General features: G+C 43.8%; 1 protein-coding gene and 1 long non-coding RNA gene across 5 annotated transcripts in view; both read left to right on the plus strand.

Annotated features, from left to right (window-relative positions):
• KIRREL3 (kirre like nephrin family adhesion molecule 3) overlaps window positions 1-19,161 on the plus strand; it is a 555,536-nt gene that overhangs the window by 148,902 nt on the left and 387,473 nt on the right. The window lies entirely within an intron of this gene.
• On the plus strand, window positions 2,829-12,023 carry LOC309668089. Its single transcript, XR_014268082.1, has 2 exons — window positions 2,829-4,398; window positions 6,705-12,023. It is a non-coding gene; the product is annotated as an uncharacterized lncRNA (long non-coding RNA).

Genomic DNA, 19,161 nt, shown 5'->3' on the forward strand with positions numbered 1-19,161 from the left:
TGCTCCTGGACAAACATCTCCTCAAGCAACAAAATACAAAGAAACTATAAGGGACTAAAAATAACTGCATGCATGAGCAGTTGGGGCAAATTATGGACAACAAAATACAAAAAGACCAAAAAAAAAAAAAAAAAAAAAAAACCCAACTGCCACTTCTGAAGAGCCAGGAGCAAGAACAGGGTGTTGGGAACAAAAGCAGGGAACTGCACATGCCCCCTGCACCCAACACCACCAAAGGGGTGGGCAGACCACCTAAGCCACCCCTCCAGCCTGACCCCTGGACCTGCCCTTACCCTCACCCCATGTAAGGAATCAGCTTGCCCCCCCTCAGGGACAGAGCAAAGGAACCTGTTACTTGTTTTTGTTGGCCCCAATAAAGCCTTGCCTGAATTTCTTTTCTGGCCTCTTATCAATTTCTATTGGTTGGGGAAGGCCAAGAACCCTGGTCAGTATCCCGGTGCCCAGCCCTGACCCTGGCATATTGTAGCTGACGGATAAATGTTGTTAATGGTCTGGACCATTGTTTTCAGCAGCATATGGGAATTCTTAGAAATAGAGACAAAAAGGAACTTTTCACGAAAGTTTTTGCCATGAGAACTTTCTCGTGACTTGTCACTGGTCGTGAATCTGACAAGTCCTTCATCCTGACTCTTACGAAAGGAGAAAAACCCAGTTCTCGCCCAGAGCCGGCGACAGTGTGCCTTCCCTTCTTGGTATGCAGGATCTCTCCAGCCAGAGCACTGTTTGTAGGCTTTGGAGGAGGAATTGGAGAGACATAATCTGAAGAGAGCGTTAAGAAGATTTAAAGGAAGGGGATTTGTTTGGAGTCTTTGCTACCTAAAGGCATTAAAACTTTATAATGCCAAACAATCCCGTTTTTCTTTATTTATGGATCATATATTCTCCCCGTTATTACTGTCATATATTTTTCCAACCTGACAGCTGGTGACACCGAAAATTCACTGCTAGCAAAAAATTCCATTTACCACTCTCTCCAAGATAATAATTTTAGAATTAAAGGAAAAAATACATATACATGTCTATGCAAAAATATCCATATTTATTTTTAGCCCCTGAACTCGTACTCCAGACTGAATATGGATTGGGGGTCTGGAATCACGTTTTGATCAGAGTTCAGGGGGATTCTTTTAAGAACAGAACCCTCAAACATCCTCTCTTACCTGTTAGCTATTAACTCGGGGAAGAAATATCAGAGCAGGTCATCCTGGTTTCCCCAGAGTTGGTGCAATTTAATTTCAATTTGTCAAACGTGGCACGATGGCAGAGATTTATTTTTCCTCTTGATTTATTAGAAATATTCTAAAAGGGGCAGTCTGTCACTCAGGTTATTTTAGCCAGTCCTCTTGTTGGAAGTTTCTTTTCCTTTGGCTTACAATCCAAATCCACAAGAAGGGGGAAAAAAACCCAAGAGATAAAAACCACAAGGGGGAAGAAGAAAGAAATCAATGTGTTTTAAACCTGATGACAGGACGGGTTGTTTAAATTGCTTCTGCACATTGATTTAAAGCATGCCCAGTAGAAACCTCGATTGTATAAACAATCTTTTCCCTTCATTTCAATCACTGTATTTGCTGTATCTGATTACCTTCAGAAAGATGATGTCCAAATATAACGTTGAATACGATTTTATTATTATTATTTGTTAGAAGAATGACGGGCAATGACTTAGAGGTCTGGGGACAGGATTAGTAACATAAATAATGTGAATTCCAAATAACCCAAGATACTGATAAATCAACTGCATGTTTAACTATAGGTTATGTCCTAGATGTATTTCTGAAAATGGCAGTTCTTTCAGGCTTCACGGGTGCAGAGAGATAAGAGGTAATCCTGGCCATAGACTGCAAGTGGTGGGAAATGTTGTCCTCCCATGTGAAATGAACAAAGCTTCCAGTGTGAGAGGCTGTGTTGTGTTTTGAAAAAATCACCTTTAATCTCAATAGTTTGTCATTGAGATACCATTGCCAAGGCCGCCGACATCTTTTGTAAAAATACTTCTGGTTAGCCTACCTGTACTTCAGCTCAGAGGCAATGGAGCCATTATTCCCCATGTTGCTTTGATATTTTCACACCAGTGTGACTCCTTAATGGTGGTTAGGATTGGAAATAATGGGAAGTGGTCTTTCCATTCTGTACCCATGTCTTAGACAGATCTGGTTCCCGAGTAACTGTTATGGAAAAAACCCAATGACAAAGAATCCAACCGACCCATTTACTAGGTTTCTGCTTCTACTCTGAGTCTAGCACCATCCTTATATATGAGGATCGTTGTTTTTCATTCAGGATTGTGAAAAGTTATCTGACCATATGTGAAAGTTTGCTTTTTGCACACTGAACATGTGCTTTCACATATGCTGTGTCCTTCAATCTCATGGAGCTGGTTAGATTTAACCCATTTCACCGTTGAAGAGACTGAGTTTTAGCCAAAAATGTCACTCACCTAAGGTCACCCACTTGTTAAACACTGAGATTAGATTTGAACCAAGTGTTTTGTTTTTGTTTTTGTTTTTTTATTTATTATTTATTTATTTTTGTCTGTGTTGGGTCTTCGTTTCTGTGCGAGGGCTTTCTCTAGTTGTGGCAAGTGGGGGCCACTCCTCATCGCGGTGCGCGGGCCTCTCTTGTTGCGGAGCACAGGCTCCAGACGCGCAGGCTCAGTAGTTGTGGCTCACGAGCCTAGTTGCTCTGCAGCATGTGGGATCTTCCCAGACCAGGGCTCGAACCCGTGTCCCGTGCATTGGCAGGCAGATTCTCAACCACTGCGCCACCAGGGAAGCCCCTGAACCAAGTGTGTTTTTTTTTTTTTTTACTCCAAACCTTCTATTCTCTTCTCTACACCACATTACCCTGAAGCTGTTGTTTTCTTCGATTCACCAAAAAATACCTACTGAATAGCTTCTATATGTCAGCCCATCAATGTTCGAGGTGCTGAGGATCAAAGCAAGTACCCACTGAGCCTACTCTTAGGGGCACAGTACATAGGTTAGTTTGCTGTGTGTTGGAAGAGCTATGCACAGGGTATCATGAGGGCGTATCCGAGGTCTCCATGCCCACCAGCCTCAGGGAGAACTTCCTGAAGGAGCAGACTCTGTGTCAAATCTTATCATGAGACACTTGCATGATTCCTCCCCCTGGGCAGTGTCTACCTTGTGCACATAACCAGGAGGTCTGTTGACCCATTCTGCAATGAGGAGGTCAAGGACAAATCTCTGAACGTTTTCTCTTCCCTACACAAGTCAGAGGAAGCCGACCTTCTTGCTAGCATGTTCTTTCATGAGGTTAAAAAGGAAAAAGAAAAAGAAATAACTCCATCCTCCAGGCATCTCAGACAGGCATCTTTAACCAGATTGTCAATACAGTAAACACTTTTTGAACTGTTTGGTTTAATTGAAGTTCAAGCAGCCTGTTCATCTTCCTTATAGCTGCTTGGCTGAGATGCTTATCATATACCTTAGAATCCTGGTAGGGAGAACAAAGGCTATTTATCAAGGCTTTGCTGGAGTCAGGATTTATACCAGGCAAGAGTCTTAAAGGTATCAGATTTAAAAGTGAGTCTATGGCACCTTTATTCTCTGCCTAACAAATTCCCATTCATTCTTGTGTGAGTTAGACCCAGCCCCTTGTGTATAGTTAGAGAGAACAGCCCTCACAAGAGACCACCTTACTTCTGACATCAGCTGGAAGTCCAGGAGGGTCCCCAAAACCACCATCAGGTTTGATCATTTTCTAGAGTGACTTATCAAATGCACTAGAAGCTGTTATAGTCATAATTAAGGTTTCCTGCAGAAAAAGGATTAAAATCAGCCAAGGAGGGAAGAAGACCTCAGGGCAGAATCTGGGCAAACACCAAATGCAGAGCTTCATTTGTCCTCTTCTTGTGGAGTCAGGATGGTCATTTTCCTGGTGTCCACGTTTAACAACACACAGGGAGAATTGTCAACCAAGGAAACTCACCTGAGCCTCAGTGTTCAGAGCTTTTACTGGGGTTCCATTGCTTGGGCATGATTGGTTGATAGACTGATCGATTGCTCTCAGGGTTGATCTCAGTCTCCAGGTCCATTGATGCCACGCAACCCAAAGCCCCCAACCTGAATCACATGGTTAGATTGCATGGTGTGAACCAAAGCCCCCCAGACAAACGAAGACACTAAAGACACTGGCAAAGACACTGACCTCTTTGGGGGCAAAATTAAGTAATTTACGGCCCCATTCTCAGTACCAGCTCAAAGATGCACTCCGCCGTGCAGAGTCTGCTTTCTCCGTCTGACTCCCCGCAGCACTTTGTCCAGGTCTCTGTTTGCACTGATTACACTGTAAACTCCTTGGAGCTGGACACTGAATACTCGTTCTGCCTTCAACACCTTCAGCACCTATAGGGTCAAGCACATAGCATGCGTTTAATAAATTTTAATTGGGTTGGATTTTTCTATTTGATGAAGAAACCCATCTTTAGATTTGTTAAGAGTTTGGATCTTACTAGCTGCTGTTCTTTTGTTTTTCTGGTGGACATTTATGGTTTTTAGGTGTAATTCTGCCCTTACACCCAAGTGCAGGACATCAAAAATATGTTTTAACTTTCTACTAGCCTATAAAACCCTCAGCTGTATCTCAGTTTCCACTGATGGTTGCAGAATCTTCTTAAGCTGGAGCAAATGCCATACACCTTCCTGGGCATGTCGATGATGTTTATAGGAGAAAATTACTTCCAAGCCCTGGGAAGTATAGAGTCCAAAGCAGCTATTCCTTGCTTTGTGTTATTTCTCCATTTGGTGACATTATTAAAGATAAGTCTGTAGGAGAATTCAGCCCACTGAAAATCAAGCACAGGATTTTGAAGAGAAAAACTCCACTATCTTAGGAACAAAACATTTCAAACAAAATATAAAAAGGAGAGAAGCGACAGGGAAACCACTGAAAAATGCACAGCTGGATGCACCTGGGTCTTTTTCCCCTGATATCTGTTTGTTGTTGCATGTTTGTTGTCTTGTGGGTGGAGCTGCTGTGCTCTGAGCATGAACGGTAGGCGGAACGCTCACAAAGAAAAAGCAATGATTCGCTTGCACTGAGCTGCTAATTATGTGCCAGCTGTGGAGTGTTCCTAGTGTGTCTGCAATGGTGGCACAAACTAGGGGCCACTCTGCCACGTGTGCACGTGAGCGTGTTTTGTCAGTGCAACACCATGCAGCTTACCATGCTCCCTGTTAGTGAGGATGGGCTGCAGGTCGGTGTCTGCTGAGACTCCTGTCATGAGAATTCTCTTCTTTACAAATTGGGGAGAGAGCAAGACTCTTAGATGGCAGAATTTCAGACCAACAGCACCTCAAAATAATATTCAGTAATGGCATTCGGAGTGCCCCTGAGTGATCTGATTTCCAATTTTTTCTCAATAGTGAGCTGCTGAGGTGATATACAGTGTCATCGGCTGTTCTCTCTCCTGCCAAGAGCCAGGGTCTGAGAGTGGAGTTTCTTGGGGCTTGTGAAAGGATGGGAAAGTCCACGTTGTATCTATGACTCAGGCTTTTCTCTTAGCCCCAGATCGGATTAGGTGTTAACCGTTATACTAATGAGTAGTTTCACCCTAGCTTGGACCTCTTCCGGTGGCTACGGTCATCTGGAAGGTACACCCTTGAAAGAAATCAGTCCCCACCCAAGTTCCAGGTCATGTGAGCTATGGCCCCCTCAGCACCCAGCCTGCAATAGGAGGTCACGTGATGGGGTGACCCTACAGAGTGCCTCCAGGGATTGTAGGTAATCCAGCCTCAGACCACAATTTGAAATTCCATATATATCACTGTATATGTAATGGCTGCATTTCTGCTATCCCTGGTACAAGATTATAATGTAGAAAAAAATCTCAGAAAACAAACTTTCTCCTAAATGCTGTCCATTTGGGTGGTGCATCGGTGGGACGGGGGAGGCGAAGCAGATGCTCAGAGCAAAAGAAGTTGAGAAAAAAGGTGCCGTGGACCCTGAGGGCTAAAACAGACTTGCAAGGGAATAAAACCTCAGGAGGTGGCTGAGTGTTAATTCTCCCTCACAAGTCTGGAGTCAGATGTAGGCTGAACATCATTTTCAAGAGTCTAAGGCTGAGTCAGACCTGTAAAAACAACGCACAAGGAGAAATGTGGAACTCAGGAAGACAGGAGCGATCTGTGTACGATTTCAAATCAAGTCTTTGTTGAACACGGCCGAGAGCTCCGTGTGTCAGCAGCTTGTTGGTCTGCCTGGAGCTGCACCATGCTCAGGGGACCAAAGGTGTGAGACGTTCATTCTTCATACACGGTAATGTGTCACCAACTGTCTTCACAACGGAATTCCAATTTGCATGTTTCAGTGCAAAGGAAACACTTTAAAGACTCCGTCCATCGCTGTCTTAACGGAGTACTGTTGCTATTCCAAAGGGTGCTTATTACATGGGAGCCACAGATGAGTAGACAGCAAGATAAAATATAGCTAATACAGCAAATGTTCAGACAGAGGTAATAATGTGTTTCTCTGTCCACAGGGAGGTGGCCATGTGGACCTTTAGTGGCCAACTGGTCTGGGGACCATAGGTGCATCCCTTTTGCCATAGACGATTTGAGCTTTGCACTTGGGTGTGCCCATTTGTGATATGCGGGTATGCCTATTTCGTGCTTTTAAGGGCTCGTTGCCCCGTGAGCAAAATACTTAACCAAGAAAAGGGAAGAAGATTGGGCTGCAGAGGAAAGCAAGCTTGCTTCATCCTTGTGCTGTTTGCAGGAGGACAGGTGGACCTGTGTGACAAATCGCTTCTGTTTGAAATAGTTGGAACTGAGCATCTCGGAGACTTGATAAGCGAACTTGAATGATCCTGTTAGGAAGATAACAGCAGTGAGAAGAGGGGACGGACAGCCATGCGCGGGCACATTCCACGGGTGTAAAGGTGGTGTGGCAGCCTGAAACCCGGGATTCTCTGCTTTGGATTGCTTCAGTACAGACCTTTAACATTTTTTTTTAAATTTTTATTGGAGTACAGTTGCTTTACAATGTTGTGTTTGTTTCTACTGTACGGCAAAGTGAATCAGCTATGTGCGTACATATATCCCCTCTTTTTTGGATTTCCTTCCCATTAACATTATTTCAGCGTAGCTTGATCTGGGCACTACGGCTGAGTCCACTTGAACACATCCATGTTCAAAGGAATGTGCCATCTGGGCATCAAACAGAAACACAAAAATAAGCACTGCTAGGTCTTTGAAGAGTGAGGGTGCCGGGGAAGAGTCCAGGCAAAAAGGAACAGGTTTTCCTGGGTCCCAGTAGCGGCATCGTGGGCCATGCTGACCCTTTCGGAACCCACATCTGCTCATTATGACGTTCCCAGAACACAAGCCCAGTGCTACCTCTGAGAGCAGGGCCCTTCGAAAGGAAGACCCTTTAGCAATTTAAATTTCCAAGAGTAATACTGTAGCCCAATGAGTTTATTCATCATCTGATTCTACCCTAACGAGATACACAGCTCTGGCTCTGAGTAGTTCTGAATGTGCAAGGAATCTGCTGTCCTGAAATACAGGATATTCCTTAGGATAATTTCAGCTACTGGGAGAGGGAGGAGGCTTGCCTTTCTGTGCTGCCTCTTCCAGGGATCTCCTTACAAGAATAAGTTTATTATAAATTTTCACATGCTCATTTATTTATTTTTCTCCATCTTATTTATCTCCCAAGCGTATAATCATCATGTGAGCTTCACTTTAAAAACAAACATACATTGATTCCTAGACCTTACATTAATAGATGCTGTTTATTCTCATTTAATGCAGCCCTGAGCCGAGGGAGAAACATCTATCTATTCACACAGTGCATGTACCTATGGTGGTTTTGAATATACCATCAAGCAAGGCAATGACTTGACCCTGTTGTTCCATTCAGACCCCCACTTGCTGTGGAATGTGGGACATGTGCTCCTTTTCCTATTTTAAAAGAAAATGAAGAAATATTTGATGGAGAAATAACATTTGATTTTTGAGAGTTTCCAAGGTTTAAATAGTATAAGAAGTAAAAGACCAATTAAATATAAAGATTTAAGGAGTATATTATTTGTACAGTTGTAGAGATAGGTAGGTAGGTAGAGAGAGAGAGAGAGAGAGAGAGAGAGAGAGATAGGGTAATGCTTGCTTGTCAACCAGTTACATGCCATGGAGGCAATTGCTAAATAATGTTTTACAAATAATAAGACATTTCAAATGTTCAGCCAATAGTATGAATGTGTCATTAGTTCTTTGACCACCTACTGTGTCTAACTATCCCCCTACATTATTTCTCTAAACGTGCAACCATTGCTTTAATAGGATAGGAGAATCCCTTCAGGAAGTATTCCAGACACAGTATCCTTCAAGCAAACAAACAAACAGAAAATACAGATTTTTCTGTTGTATGTAACCCCCACTTATAAGGTAGGGGTAAAAATTATTCAAGGACATATTTGGCAATTGCTGAACCAATTAAGGAGGGTTGTAGTTGTCTCTTCTAAGGTGCCTTGGGACCTTCAAAATTATGTACCTATTTTTTGGGGGGGAAATGGTTCAAAAGAAATCTTTCAGGCTATGCAAAGGTCACCCGATGGCCTAGGTTGTTTTTTTTTTTTAACATGTTTATTGAATTGCTTTACAATGGTGTGTTAGTTTCTGCTGTATAACAAAGTGAATCAGCTATACATATACATATGTCCCCATATCTCCTCCCTCTTACGTCTCCCTCCCACCCCCCCCACCCCTCTAGGTGGTCATACAGCACCGAGCTGATCTCCCTGTGCTATGCGCTGCTTCCCACTATCTATTTTACATTTGGTAGTATATATAAGTCCATGCCACTCTCTCACATCATCCCAGATTACCCTTCCCACTCCCTGTGTCCTCAAGTTCATTCTCTACATCTGCGTCTTTATTCCTGTCCTGCCCCTAGGTTCTTCATAAAGTTTTTTTCTTTTTTTTTTTAGATTCCATATATATGTGTTAGCATACAGTATTTGTTTTTCTCATTCTGACTTACATCACTCTGTATGACCGACTCTAGTTCCATCCACCTCACTACAAATAACTCAGTTTCGTTTCTTTTTATGGCTGAGTAATATTCCATTGTATATATGTGCCACATCTTCTTTATCCATTCATCCGATGATGGACACTTAGGTTGCTTCCATGTCCTGGCTATTGTAAATAGAGCTGCAATGAACATTTTGGTACATGACTCTTTTTGAATTATGGTTTTCTCAGGGTATATGCCCAGTAGTGGGATTGCTGGGTCATATGGTAGTTCTATTTTTAGTTTTTTAAGGAACCTCCATACTGTTCTCCATAGTGGCTGTATCAATTTACATTCCCACCAACAGTGCAAGAGGGTTCCCTTTTCTCCACACCCTCTCCAGCATTTATTGTTTCTAGATTTTTTGATGATGGCCATTCTGACCGGTGTGAGATGATACCTCATTGTAGTTTTGATTTGCATCTCCCTAATGATTAATGATGTTGAGCATTCTTTCATGTGTCTGTTGGCCATCTGTATATCTTCTTTGGAGAAATGTCTATTTAGGTCTTCTGCCCATTTTTGGATTGGGTTGTTTGCTTTTTGTTATTGAGCTGCATGAGCTGCTTGTAAATCTTGGAGATTAATCCTTTGTCAGTTGCTTCATTTGCAAATATTTTCTCCCATTCTGAGGGTTGTCTTTTGGTCTTGTTTATGGTTTCCTTTGCTGTGCAAAAGCTTTTAAGTTTCATTAGGTCCCATTTGTTTATTTGTGTTTTTATTTCCATTTCTCTAGGGGCTGGGTCAAAAAGGATCTTGCTGTGATTTATGTCATAGAGTGTTCTGCCTATGTTTTCCTCTAAGAGTTTGATAGTGTCTGGCCTTACACTTAGGTCTTTAATCCATTTTGAGTTTATTTTTGTGTATGGTGTTAGGGAGTGTTCTAATTTCTTTCTTTTACATGTAGCTGTCCAGTTTTCCCAGCACCACTTATTGAAGAGGCTGTTTTTTCTCCACTGTATATTCTTGCCTCCTTTATCAAAGATAAGGTGACCATATGTGCGTGGGTTTATCTCTGGGCTTTCTATCCTGTTCCATTGATCCATATTTCTGTTTTTGTGCCAGTACCATACTGTCTTGATTACTGTAGCTTTGTAGGATAGTCTGAAGTCCAGGAGCCTGATTCCTCCAGCTCCATTTTTCTTTCTCAAGATTGCTTTGGCTATTCGGGGTCTTTTGTGTCTCCATACAAATTGTGAAATTTTTTGTTCTAGTTCTGTGAAAAATGCCACTGGTAGTTTGATAGGGATTGCACTGAATCTGTAGATTGCTTTGGGTAGTATAGTCATTTTCACAATGTTGATTCTTCCAATCCAAGAACATGGTATATCTCTCCATCTGTTTGTATCATCTTTAATTTCTTTCTTCAGTGTCTTATAGTTTTCTGCATACAGGTCTTTTGTCTCCTTAGGTAGGTTTATTCCTAGGTATTTTATTCTTTTTGTTGCAGTGGTAAATGGGAGTGTTTTCTTAATGTCTCTTTCAGATTCTCATCATTAGTGTATAGGAATGCAAGAGATTTCTGTGCCTTAATTTTGTATCCTGCTTCTTTACCAAAGGATTCTCTATGTATTGTATCATGTCGTCTGCAAACAGTGATAGCTTTACTTCTTCTTTCCTGATTTGGACTCCTTTTATTTCTTTCTCTTCTCTGATTGCTATGGCTAAAACTTCCAAAACTATGTTGAATAATAGTGATGAGAGTGGACAGCCTTGTTTTGTTCCTGATCTTTGTGGGATTGGTTTCAGTTTTTCACCATTGAGAATGATGTTGGCTGTGGGTTTGTCATATATGTCCTTTATTATGTTGAGGTAAGTTCCGTCTATGCCTCCTTTCTGTAGGGTTTTTATCATAAATTGGTGTTGAATTTTGTCAAAAGCTTTTTCTGCATCTATTGAGATTATCAAATCGTTTTTATCCTTCAGTTTGTTAATATGGTGTATCACATTGATTGATTTGCATATATTAAAGAATCCTTGCATTTCTGGGATAAACCCCACTTGATCATGGTGTATGATCCTTTTAATGTGATGTTGGATTCTGTTTGCTAGTATTTTGTTGAGGATTTTTGCATCTATGTTCATCAGTGATATTGGCCTGTAGTTTTCTTTCTTTGTGACCTCTTTGTCTGGTTGTGGTATCACGGTGATGGTGGCCTCATAGAATGAGTTGGGGAGTGGTAGGTAGGTTATTACATTGCTCCTTCATCTGATGTATATTTCTCTGTCTTCTCATTTGGCTTAACTTACTGTGTTTGGGGTCTCCTTTTCGCAGGCTGCAGGTTCATAGTTCCCGTTGTTTTTGGTGTCTGCCCGCAGTGGCTAAGGTTGGTTCAGTGGGTTGTGTAGGCTTCCTGGTGGAGGGGACTAGTGCCTGTGTTCTGGTGGCTGCGGCTGGATCTTGTCTTTCCGCTGGGCAGGACAGCATCCAGTTGTGTGTTTTGGGATGTTTGTGCCCTTATTATGATTTTAGGCAGCCTCTGAGCTAATGGGTGGGGTTGTGTTCCTGTCTTGCTAGTTGTTTGGCATGGGGTGTCCAGCACTGTAGCTTGCTGATCGTTGAGTGGAGCTGGGTCTTAACTTTGAGATGGAGATCTCTGGGAGAGCTTTTGCCATTTGATATTACGTGGAGCCGGGAGGTCTCTTGTGGACTACTGTCCTGAACTCAGCTCTCCCACCTTAGAGGCACAGGCCTGACACCCAGCCGGAGCACCAAGACCCTGTCAGCCACATGGCTCAGAAGAAAAGGGAGAAAAGAAAGAAAGATAGAGAGAAAGAGAGAGGGAGGGAGGGAGGGAAGAAGGAAGGAAAATAAAGTTATTAAAATAAAAAATCATTATTGTAAATTTAAAAAATTAAAAAGTAATTAAAAAAAAGAAAGAAAGAAGAGAGCAACCAAACCAAAAAACAAACCCACCAATGATAACAAGTGCTAAAAACTATACTAAACAAAAAAAAAAATGGACAGACAGTACCCTAGGACAAATGGTAAAAGCAAAGCTATACAGACAAAAATCACACAAAGAAGCCTGCACAGAGACACTCACAAAAAGAGAAAAAGGAAATATATATATGTTTATAAAAAGGAAATATGTATATATTTATAAAAAGGAGGAATAATCAAATCTACCAGTGATAATAAACTCTAAACACTAAACTAAGATAAACATAAAACCGGAAACAAATTAGATTCAGAAAGCAAACCCCAAGTCTACAGTTGCTCCCAAAGTCCACCACCTCAATTTTGGGATGATTTGTTGTCTATTCAGGTATTCCACAGATGCAGGTACATCAAGTTGAATGTGGGGATTTAGTCCACAGCTCCCGAGGCTGCATGGAGAAATTTCCCTTTCTCTTCCTTGTTCGCACAGCTCCCGGGGTTCAGCTTTGGATTTGGACCCGCCTCTGCGTGTAGGTCGCCTGAGGGCGTCTATTCCCCGCCCAGACAGGGCGGGGTTAAAGGAGCAGCTGCTTGGGGGCTCTGGCTCACTCAGGCCGGGGGGAGGGAGCGGTACGGAGGAGGCGGGGCGAGCCTGCGGCGTCAGAGGCGTCGTGACGTTGCAGCAGCCCGAGGCGCACCGTGCGTTCTCCCAGGGAAGTTGTCCCCTGATCACGGTTCCCTGGCCGTGGAGGGCTGCACAGGCTCCCGGGAGGGGCGGTGTGGAGAGTGACCTGTGCTCGCACACAGGCTTCTTGGTGGCGGCAGCGGCAGCCTTAGCCTTTCATGCCCGTCTCTGGGGTCCACGCTGATAACCGCAGCTCGCGCCCATCTCTGGAGCTCGTTTAGGCGGCGCTCTGAATCCCCTCTCTTCGTGCACTCGAAACAATTTTCTCTTGCCTCTTCGGCAGCTGCAGACTTTTTCCCGGACTCCCTCCCGGCTAGCTGTGGTGCGCTAACCCCTTCAGGCTGTGTTCACGCCGCCAACCCCAGTCCTCTCCCTGCGATCCGACCGAAGCCCGAGCCTCAGCTCCCAGCCCCGCCTGCCCCGGCGGGGGAGCAGACAAGCCTCTCGGGCTGGTGAGTGCTGGTTGGCACCGATCCTCCGTGCGGGAATCTCTCCGCTTTGCCCTCCGCACCCCTGTGGCTGCGCTCTCCTCCGTGGCTCCGAAGCTTCCCCCCTCCGCCACCCGCAGTCTCCGCCCGCGAAGGGGCTCCTAGTGTGTGGAGACCTTTCCTCCTTCACAGCTCCCTCCCACTGGTGCAGGTCCCGTCCCTATTCTTTTGTCTCTGTTTTTTCTTTTTTCTTTTGCCCTACCCAGGTATGTGGGGAGTTTCTTGCCTTTTGGGGAGTCTGAGGTCTTCTGCCAGCGTTCAGTAGGTGTCTGTAGGAGTTGTTCCACATGTAGATGTATTTGTGGGGAGGAAGGTGATCTCCATCTCTTACTCCTCCTCCATCTTGAAGGTCTCCCCCCTTAGCCTTCTTATACCGCTCTCATTAACACAAGATAATTTGGAATCTTTTGATGCCGTAGATCTCAGCGACCTCAGCGTATGATTTTCTTTCTTTCTTTGGCAGAGAACTTTCATCTTTTCACTTCAAGGAAGCACTTTACAGCTTCTCTTTGGCATATCTGAATTGCCAGCATCACTACTCTGGCGCTTTGAGGCCATTATTAAGTAAAATCAGGGTCACTTGAACATAAGCACTGCAATACCGCAAGGCGCTAAGTGACAAACGGCAGGATGCACTTAGGTTGTTATTTAGAATAGAGGAGGATGGTGATGGATGGATGGATGGTTGGATAAAGCGTGGAGAGAGAGAAAGAAAGAGAGATTGATTTAATAAATAATGAGCATATCCTCCAAGAAAGCTGTGCCCTGAGTTACTTCACTGAGCCCAGCTTTTCTTTGGCCGTCACTCTCCTGCTAGAGCATCATCTTAGTGAAGGTGAACTTGCACCCGTGAATAGATGGGATAACAGCGATCTCAGAATGGAGCCTAAGCCAGGAGCTATCAGCGAGTGCTGTGCCAGGCATTTGCTACCTGCTCAGTCACCTTCAAGTAAACATGACTGTCCCTGTTTTCCAGATGCAGACAGTGAGGCCCATACAGAATAAACGATGTGCATAAGACCAGAGAGCTAGTAAGTGGCAGTGCCAGTTCTCAACCCCAATTTTGTGTGATCCACGATCCATGCTCTTAATCCCTACGCTGAGGTTTAGCATCTGTAAAGGCCGGGTGATGATAACACCCAGGGTGGTATTCTTCACATATGTGAAGTCATATGTGGATGTACTATTGGGCCACAATGCAACATTCCAGTAATTATGACGTGATCTTTCTTCTAATTGCTCTAATGAAGGACCAAGGGTGATAAAATGCATGGAGGGCCCAGGCTCCAGTCATCAGTGACATAAACAATAATACCGTCCCTTGGCACAGGGAGGTGCACTGCTAGGAAGAAATCACTTCAAGAGCTCTCACACTTCAGCTGCTACGCTCAGTGAGTTTCGCAGTTAGACAATCCAGGCAGTTAGACAATGAATGCGTCTGGCACCACCAGCACCTTTCTGAATGCTTGCCTGTCCAATCCCTGCTTAGCTGGCTCTTAACAGCCGCACTGAAATCGAAACATTAAGAGATGACTGTCACCAAGCCACCTGTAGAATCCAGGGATGCAAAAGGATACGTCCCTCATTTAATTGCAAACGGAGCTCCTGGCAGTCCGATTCAGAGGACCGTCACTTAGAAATGTTAATGCTGTTTATTGTAGCATGCCTGGGATAATGGCATTTCTCAACATCTGTTTTCATTTAAAATTTCTAAGTTGCCTTTGTGTTCCGTTGTGTGGACGCCACTTGGTAAGGATGCCGTTCATACTTATGAAGCAGGAGGATGGAAAGTGGCAAGTGGGAACCCAAACGAAATATTATTAATAAATATTTGCAGCTGCTGCTGGGACTTGGTGAGTAGCTGCCAGCGTCACTGCCAGAATTCATCTTGCAAAATGTACCTATGATAAATATCAACCAGGAGTGATTAGCAGTGGTTGTTAATTCATGAATGACTTGCAAGCACACCAGCGACTTGATCGCCACCAGTAACAGGATGCATTTTTTTTTTATCTTGTGCAAGGCAACCAGGAGCTTAAGATCATAACATGGTCATCATCGCCACACTCTTGGCTCTCTTTTTGTACCTTGATAGGTTTAGTCTGGAAGACAGATAAAATAAAAGAAGCAGAAGTGTCTGCATGTTCAGGGAAATGAACTGTGGAAAGACCATGCACATCTTTCCAGGCTCACATCAAAACTCACTTCTTCCCAACAGGCTTTTTGGCAACAGCAGCCTTCTGGAACCCTCCCTTCAGGTTCCCACTGCAATTCATCTGACTCCGTCACACTCATTTATCAATAACATTTAATCGTATTTTGCCTTTTATGGTAAAGCCTTATAATTGTGCATTTCTTCTCTTCCTGTGTGCACTGCAGGTTCTTAAAGGGGATCCATTTTCACCTGTTTTCCTCCATCATGGCCCCATCACAACTCCCATGCTTGGTCCCTGACACTTAGTCATTCTCATTAACCTTTTCCTACATGAGTAGCCTTGGGAATGAACACATGAACGGGTGGCCCTCCCCAGTGCCAGTAGCTGACCTGCAAGCCAAGGGTTTTAAGTATCTCTAGTACAGGTAGGAATGCAATTTGAATCTTGAGACCCTTGAAATCACACCTTCAAGGCAAATAGCTTATCCTACTGCTGACCTGGATTTTTAATGCCTGTGGAATCTGGTGGAAGACTCTTCGTCCAAGAGATTAACCAAGATCTTTTCAGTCACTTGGGAGTGATTAGCAAAGGCTGTGAATTCACAAACGACTTACACACAAATTGATTTCTTTTCACATCTGTTTCCTCATCTGGGGACTTTTACTCTTTGCCTTTTCTGGGGTAGAGGAAAATTCTCTTAGGTTGCATTAGTACCCTGTGACACAGTCCATCCGTCTGCCTCTGATTTTAGCCCAAAATAAAATGGTCTGGACAGTCCCATGGTTGCTCAGACTCTGCTCCTACTTCTATCCTTCTAGATGGCTGCTCTGAATAGAAGAGGCCTCAGAGCCTGCCCAGTCCTGTGGGGTCCCCTCAGCCTGCATAAAAGTGTGCCTGGAGGGTCAAGAAGTTCCACTCCTGAGGGCATCCGCAACCAATGGGGGAGGAGCAAGGGGACGAACCCCCCAGCCTCCTTCCCTCTGGGGACAAATCTTGGAGGCCTTCTGTATGCTTCCTTGGCGGTCTCAAAGCAGGTCTCATAGCTGTGACCTCAGTGATGCTGTCTCCTAGTGGCTTTTCTTCTTCCCATCTCTCTTCCCCACTCATTCATATCTACTTCCTGTAATCACCTCCCAAGGAACTACCTGCACTCAAGTCCTGGCCCAGGCACTAATTTCAAGGGAATCAAACTATTCAATCTGGCTCAGCTCTGAACTTAAAAAAAAAAAAAACCCTCTAATTTGAAAAGATACATGCACCTCAGTGTTCACAGCTGCACTACTTACAATAGCCAAGACATTTGAAGCAACCTAAATGTCCATCGACAGATGAGTGGATAAAGAAGATGTGGTACATATATACAACGGAATATTACTCAGCCATAAAAAGAATGAAATAATGCCATTTGCAGCAACATGGATGGACCTAGAGATTATTATGCTAAGTGAAGTAAGTCAGACAGAGAAAGACAAATATCATAAGATATCACTTATTTGTGGAATCTAAAAAAAAAAAAATGATACAAATGAACTTATTCACAAAACAGAAATAGAAAACAAACTTATGGTTACCAAAAGGAATAGCAGGGGTGGGGATGGGGGAGAGAAAAATTAGTAGGAGTTTGGGGTTAACATATACACACTACTATATATAAAGTAGGTAAACAACAAGGACCTCCTGTATAGCACAGGGAACTATACTCAACATCTTGTAATAATCTATAATGAAAAAGAATCTGAAAAAGAATATACATATACATATGTATAACTGAATCACTTTGCTGTACACCTGAAACTAATATAACATTGCAAATTATATCTCAATTTAAATAGTAAATAAATAAATAAAATACACTAAAAAAAAGAAAAGAAAAAGAAATATAAATAAATTAAAAGTCCCAGAACTGAAGTGTCCAAATGAAGGTGCCTTTCAAAGCCACCACCTAGCCTTAGCTGCTGTCCACTCATTTCACAAGCTCATTGGCCTGGGCATTCCTGAGAGTGCCCACAGAGCCTAGTTACAGGGCTGGGCAAGGGTGTGACAGTGAGGCGGCCAGCGTGCTGAATGTAAGATGTAAGTGCAGGTCGGCCCTGGGCTGGGGGGAACGAGGGGTGAGGGTCTCTCCTTCAGTGCCTCACGTGCCTCCCCCTCGTCCTGGCCCTGCTGTTTACAAAACACATTAGATAACTACTCCTATTTTAAGCATCTCATTTTCTTTTAAACTATCACACTCTAAGCAATCCAGACCCCTTATGCAATGACTTCCAAGATGCCTTCCTAGGAGAGAGCAAGGGCAGATGTGGGGAAGGCGCCCAGATGAGGCCAGGGGAGCTGCCTTCTAGAACTGCCCTCCCAGCCACTGACTACTCAACCTTGAGCAAGCCCTCCCATCTCACTATTCTCACGTCCAGATGGGGAAATAATGTCCCCTCTGTAGGGTGGATGGAGGAGTGAACTGGGATCCTGTCTGGTAAATCACTCAGTAAACTAGGTAGTAAATCAGGACACGTGGTGAAGCACCGGATGGATTCCTCAGTTTAAAATTTTCTACCCTTTAATGAATGGTTACCATGTGTCATGCACTGTACTAAGTGCTTTCCATACCTTATTTCATTCAACGTCCTTAATAATCCTTTCAGATAAGTAATATTATCCCCATGGTACAGATGAGAAACTAAGCGGAAGAGGATAAGGAACTCCACCCCCGGGTCACAGGTCAGCTAAGAATGAACACAAGTCAGTCTAATTCAATTTAACATTGTATGATTGGTTGGAATTTTATCCAGTGGAGCCCATATGACAAGGCTCCGGCAAAGATAGGAAGAAAACTTCTCTCTGCTGCCTGTGACTTGATGGTCTCCTTTCCACACCTGGCACCCCTTTAACTTGGGTGCAAGTCGAACAAAATGACACCAACCGCAACTCACACATCACTTGTTTAAAGCAGTCACTTTGGAATATGCCCTCCTATTTAATGGTGCAGCCATAACCTTACACAGTTTTAGAAATCCTTTACCATTATGTCCAAAACTGGTTCAAAAGAATATCCTCTAAAGTACATTACTCTCTACCTCACCCACAGAAGACGCAATGCTATCACTCTTTAAAGTAATACCGATCCCAGATCATCTAAAGCAAGGAATTTAAAGAAACCTTTGAAGGTAGAAAGACCTTCAACTGGCTGTTCCCTCAAATCAGTTTTTTAATATTTGGGGACACAGAGAAGCGGATGACATTTGATTCTTCTCTGTTATTTATCTAATAAATAACAGAGTAGTAAAACAGGAAAATCCAGATGAACCTAAAGGCTCTTGGGTAGGGAGCTCCACAAAAACAGACAAAGGAAAGCCGCTGTCCCCGGCGCCATGCTCACAGCCTGGGAAGGAAGGTGAGCCCTGCTTCAGCTGCCTCACTCCCAACACAGCGACAGTAAGGCTGCCCCCACGGAGTCTCTCCCCGAAGGAGAGGCTGGCTCTAGGCTCAGACACTCAATGTCTTCATGACAGCATTTTGTTTGCGGGGGGCATGCACTTCAGGCATCAGGATAGATGTCCATTTGTTCCCTTCCTGTCACCCGGCTATGGTCCTGGGGGCAGGTAGAACTGGTGGCATCAGGTTGGAGCCCCACAGGCGCCCACCTTTCTGCAGATGGACCAGAGCACGTGCTTTGGAGGAGAGCCAGCATCAGGGCTGAGTGATGTCTCCCAACACCTCAAACAGGTACTTGCCAGAACATCCAAGTCCTGGAAGTTCAGAGCAGGAATAACGTCTGAAAAACTTGGAGGCGATTCAGAGGAGAGTAAGAATGATGATCTAGAGGCCAGGGGGACAAAGGGATCCCCTTAATAAACAGCTACAAAAGGATCTAGCGGGGGGAGGGGTCAAGTAAGT

The sequence above is a fragment of the Balaenoptera physalus genome, assembly GCF_965194825.1.
Source record: "Balaenoptera physalus genome assembly, chromosome: 10".
Classification (NCBI taxonomy): Eukaryota; Metazoa; Chordata; class Mammalia; order Artiodactyla; family Balaenopteridae; genus Balaenoptera; species Balaenoptera physalus.